Raw genomic sequence first — 6,012 nt, 5'->3', positions numbered from 1 at the left:
GTAAATAAATTATATATATATATATCAATATAATATAATTATTAAAAAATAATGTAATGTAATAAATAATTCTGTCATATTTAAGAATATTATTAGCATTTTTTACATTAAAATTTATGAATTTTTAAAAATAAATTTATCAAAAACAGAATGCATTCTTGAAACAGGAGTTAAAAAGAAAAATTATTATTTTAAATTTAAATAAAAGTACATACATTTATGAGACGATGAAGCGATTAATTAGCCGTTAAAAAGGAAGAAAACATTTCTATAATTATTATATGAGACGCTGTACAAGGACATACAAATGACGTTGAGTTCTCACCTTAACCAGGTGACTTTGCTCTTACTCAACAGGTCTTGAAGTCAAAAGCTTTAATTATTATTCAAAACGGCTTTTCGACTTTGAATATTAATCTTAAATAAATTTGCATAGAAATTTCATTTATACATTTGCCATTTATCTCTTAAAGCATTCTTATAAAATCTGAAATGATGTAATAAACAATAGGAAACAAAACGTCATCAAATGTTGCATTTAATTAATGCTTCCTTATATAAATTTTAATAAATTTTTTAGAGTTTTTTTTTTTATTTTAAATTCGACATCTATAAAACCTTTATCAAGTATTTGATATCGTGAAATAAGAAAATAAAAACTTTTAATCGATCTCTAATCTTAAATTATTAAACTATTGAATATTTAGAAAATGACATTTATAGGAGATTTAAAGATTAGAACAAAAGAAATACGCTGATAATAATTTATGCATAAAAAACTTTTGAAACAGGAAAGTGTATGCTAATACACCTATAAAATTAAAAATTATGTCAAATAAGCGACTTGGCACCTGACCAATATTACATACCATGATGATGATATTCGTCACGTACGCCATTTTATCATCACGTGATCAGGAAATATCACGTTATAACCTTTTTTTTTTTTTTTAATGATTTAACGAACGAGAAAGGGTCTTTTGAATGATTTTCTATACATATTAAAAGCTGACTTACAAAAAAATCCCAAGGCATAAAATTGCATTTCCTGTGACAAAAATAAAAATGAAAGAGGTGGATAAAGATTTTTGATTTACTATAAACAGTAAAATTCTTTCTGTGGCTCGTAGTAAGTGGTGCTAATTCTAGGTCAATAGACAAATGGTCCATTGTTATGTTACCCACTACATCCTTCAGAGACGAAACCCCTCCTTAATAAGGTCACAGATTGTCCGTCGGTATTAAATTGACTGGAATGAAGTGTTTGATTCATTAAGTAAAGCATCTTTTACGGTACAATCACCTCATACAACCAAATTTTCGGTAAATAATGATCGACTAGTAGCCACCGCTATTACGTAAAAGAAACTTTTACTTCGGTCTCCTAGCAACGTTAACAACCGGTATGACGTCATTAAAGAAGCAACCAATCGAACCGAGTGTAGTAGGCAAGTGGAAGGTCACTGTCATGATCCGGTGTGGTGTGGCTATCCGCCGCAAACCTCCTTCAAAGAACTTTGTAACGTTAATTAAATGAATAATAATAATTACTCACTATTAATCATGTTAGAAATTAAATATTTAAATTTTAATTTATTTAATTAACAAATATTTTAATCTTATTTGTTACATTATTAATAAATAAAATTGCTATTTAAATAATAATTTTTGCTATTTATTTTGATTTAAAATATATAAAAATTTAATATAAAAGTAAATATATACTATCGAATATAGAACAAGGAACTGAATAAAAACGAATTAGTTACGAATCTATGAATGGCTTAATTATAAAATGACTAAATTGGGGCAATTGGTCCTTCGAATTTGGTACATTTAATTGAAAAACAAAGTGTACATTTACAAAATTTCACGTATATGAACTCAATTTTGCAGATAAACCCTTTACTTTTAATACGAATTTTAATGACCTTGTTAATATAACCTTGAAAATGCTAAGTATAAACATTGTACCATTGATAGATAGATAATCGAACGAAGGATTAAATAAATGGATGATTACTGATTTTGAGTCTGTTAACTAATGATATCTTACATATTTATCATAAATTTAAGAATATATATTTAAATGATATTGCAGTTAATAAGTAAACATAGCTCTGAAGCTCTCTTATGCAATACCGAAAAACAGTTTACGTAGGCCATATCCATACCTTTAACATTAAAGAAACTTTTTACTAGTAAAATATTTCTAATATAACACCAAACTGGTAAGCTAGTAGTATAATATATTTCGAATAATTTATAAAAATTCATTAATATATTTCAGGTAATGCTATCTTTTAAGGTAGAGAGGTTAACCTACTACCGTTGTTTCAGTAGTTATTGATTAGTTGAAAGGAGGTGTAATAAATTGTTTGGTGAACTTTGCTTAGAATATTTTATCATATCAGAAGCAGAATTTCTTCCTTTTTTGATATAGTTTCGTTCAAATCATATGTAGTCAAGAAGTCGACGATCCGAGTTGACTGACCTCATTCTAACATTGGGACTTACAATGCTGTGAAATGTGACCGGTCGAACTATTGATCCAAAGCATTGTCTGAAAATTTAAGAGATTTTCCCCATTTTTAAAACATAAAAAAATTATATAAAATATATATATATAAATTTTTATTGATCTCGAACAAAATATTTCCCATAAGAGAAATATTTAAAATTAAACTGGATATTTCGGAGTTTAAAAATATTTTATTTTATAATTTTTGTAATAATTTCGATCAAAAATTGCTTTTATAAATATTTTAAAATTTATAGATGTTTAAAAAAATTTAGCTATTTTTAATTGTTATCTTTGAAAGTTTGTACAGAGATAAATTTTGTTTTTGTTTTTAGTCGAGTCTACTACATTATCTAGTATTTGATATAAACAAGGATATAATGCCATGAGAACAATGAATATATTATACAAATTAGCAGATTTCATTTAGAATATGAATAGATTTAAACATAAAATAAATTAATTACATTAAATAAATAAATATGTTTAAAGAATATTATAAAGAAAATTTTAAAATTATTTACAGAAAATTAACTAAATGTTATTATATGAGTTATATATGTGTGAAGATTTAATTATATCCTATATTTATTTCTTAATAATTTATATGGATAACGACTTTAAATAAAAGTTAGATTCTTGTAGATGTATTAATTAAATCAATTAATTATCTCATGGTCTTTGATTTTAAATTTAATTGAGAAAATGAATCGATGAAAAATTCTGATTTCTTTTTCTTTTTAAACATTTTCAAATGTATAATAAATGAATATATTTTTATATTTATTACTATTAGATTTTATATAAAGTCCTAAATATAGAAAAATTTTTAATAATAAAATGAGAATAATGCAGTTAATAAAAGAAACAAAAATCTCGATACTTGGATCTTAATAAGTTCGAACCCACGACTTTCATAAATAAGCCAAATAAACCATTAGACAAATATGTTATAGGAAAATAGATTTTATTCATTATTTTTAGATATTTTAAATTTTATACTGAAATATTTATCAGGAAATAAACATATATATATATATATATATATAAATTAATAATTCCATAATTTATTAACAGTGATATAGCTGATCCAGATTTAGGACAATATAAATAATATTTTGACTGTAATTTCTTTATTTTAACATTTTTTTTTGCTATTATTTATTTATTTCAGTAAAAAAATGTAATACATACGCTTTTAATATTAGACGACTTCTTATTGATTTAAGTCAATCATTCAATATTTTTGTAAGTAAAAAATCCTTCAGTCACTTATAATTCTTATCGCTTATGATTTTTTATGTCGTTTTCTATGAGTAGGATATGTATATAATCGCTTGGTCGATTATTTAGGTTAGTTAGGCAAAAGAACCTTAAGGAGCACCCAGCATGTTGAGGTCGTAATCACACGATCACCTCATTGATCTAAATACGTCCCAAGTAGTAAAGGAAGAATAGACGTACAGTACATCATACAGAATATAAGATATGTCGTGAAGTAATAGCTTATAATGATGCATGTACATTCTATCCTCTTTTACAATTTAAATTTCATTATGAAAAATATTTTCCTCTATGTTATTTTGCCTTATTTTACTATTTTCTTTGGGATTACATAACGCTTTAAATGATTCGATAAAATACAAAAAATTGAAAAAATAATAAAAAATAAATTTTATTTGAGAGGAAATACTCGAATATATTTTAAAAATTCGATCGATAATATTTAAAAGTTTTTCGTAGTAAATTATAACTTTAACAAATTTTCTGATAATAAAATGACCGAGTTTCATATCATATTTAAAGTTTGTGTATAAAATGATTAAATCGTGTAATAACCATTAAACCATTAAACCATTAAATCGTGTAATAAATTTATTTTATACATTTTTTTAAATTTTATATTTATTTACCTCACTTTATAAGTTTTGAATATAGTTTAGATCGATATATTTCGTCCTAGTCCATAATCTATACTAGATCCTACAGGATATAGCATATCGATCCTCGAGTATAATATAATTTATTCTATACTGTAAGCTTTACCTGCTATATATATTTATAAAGTTTATAGTCATTAATTTAACACAAACATATCAATATAAGATTTAATTTATTAGAAAACAGTCTCATTAATACAGTAACCAGTTAGAATTACCATGCAATATTTTTCAAAAGATATTACTTAAAACCTAAATATTATGTTTACATGACTGTACATAAAGTATATTCTTTTAAAAATATTTTCATTTTATTAAAGTTTTTCACAACTGAATGATTCATTTCGTATAATCAATCAATAAGTTTTGTACTAGTTTTAAAATATCCGGTCAACAAACTTTTATTTTCGAATATTACGTAGGCCTACACGAAAATGACATACGTAATGTTTGTATTCGATTTACAGTAAAAAAAAAAAAAAGAACATATATAAGTACAACTATATTATAAAGCTTCAGCGATACACCTACAAAACACACGTGCTTATGACGTCAATCTTACGTCATATTTATATGACGGAAAATATTTTAAATAAAATGTATAACGTTAGCTAATTTTAAAATTCGGTATTGCATTACACTGAATATATACGCTACGTGTACTGTATATATATAGGCCTATATATATTAACGAAAGAAAAAAAAATATATATTTTTTTTTCTTTCGTTACTATTTTCTATAAAAACAAATTAATATATTTATATCGATATTTTGACTTAAATGTATCAATAATTTATAAGGTAAAATAATTATAAATTATCACATCTTATAAAACAATATCGTTACACATGAGAAAACTTAAAAAAACAAGTAGCCGAACAATTACTTTAAACAGTATGAAATTATACGTAAAATTTCAGATATAATAACTTAAAAATGTGCTTTATCATTTTAAAGGTTTAATAATTTACATTTATTTATTTACTTTTTTTATTTACAAATATAATATAAATTTTAGAATAGTTATAGTTAATACAATAGTGAAACAATAGCCAATTTTTATATGATTTATAGCTAGTAAATTATTTAAAAACTGTAAAAAAAAAGTTGTTCACGTTAGTAATGCAAATAAATACAATATATATAAATTGTTCACATTGTAAAATTGTGAGTAATTTTATATAAAAATTGTTTATATAATTTGATTATTTACACGTGATTGGGCTGTTTCTTCTAAATTGTAATCATTGTTAGTTCATCGAAACTCTATCAATGTAAAATTAATAATAAAAATTTTTTTAATCAAAACGGTAATTTTAAATTAGTGTTTTTAAATTATTAAATTGGATTTAAAAAAGGGAGAGAGAAAAATTAACGATTATCTCATTTAGGACAATCCGCTCGGTATTTATAAAATACTCTTGAAAAATTAGCATCTCGACTAATAAGTTCAATCGATAGTACCGTAAAGACGGTAAAGTTAGTGAACAGCCGTAAACGATAAGGGAAACACCCTTGGCCACGGCATATCTCGCGATAACTCCGTTGAC

General features: G+C 24.1%; 1 long non-coding RNA gene across 1 annotated transcript in view; it reads right to left on the bottom strand.

Annotated features, from left to right (window-relative positions):
• LOC111630334 overlaps positions 1-318 on the bottom strand; it is an 11,613-nt gene extending 11,295 nt beyond the window's left edge. Inside the window, exon 1 of the long non-coding RNA XR_002757511.1 lies at positions 216-318. This is a non-coding gene — a long non-coding RNA (uncharacterized LOC111630334). The remainder of the gene's footprint in view (positions 1-215) is intronic.
• Between the last annotated feature and the right edge of the window lie 5,694 nt (positions 319-6,012).

The sequence above is a fragment of the Centruroides sculpturatus genome, unplaced genomic scaffold (assembly GCF_000671375.1).
Source record: "Centruroides sculpturatus isolate CEXI.00-Female unplaced genomic scaffold, Cexi_2.0 scaffold126, whole genome shotgun sequence".
In the NCBI taxonomy this organism is placed as follows: domain Eukaryota; kingdom Metazoa; phylum Arthropoda; class Arachnida; order Scorpiones; family Buthidae; genus Centruroides; species Centruroides sculpturatus.
Note: the sequence above shows the minus strand (reverse complement) of the source record. Positions and strands in the feature narration are given on the sequence as shown.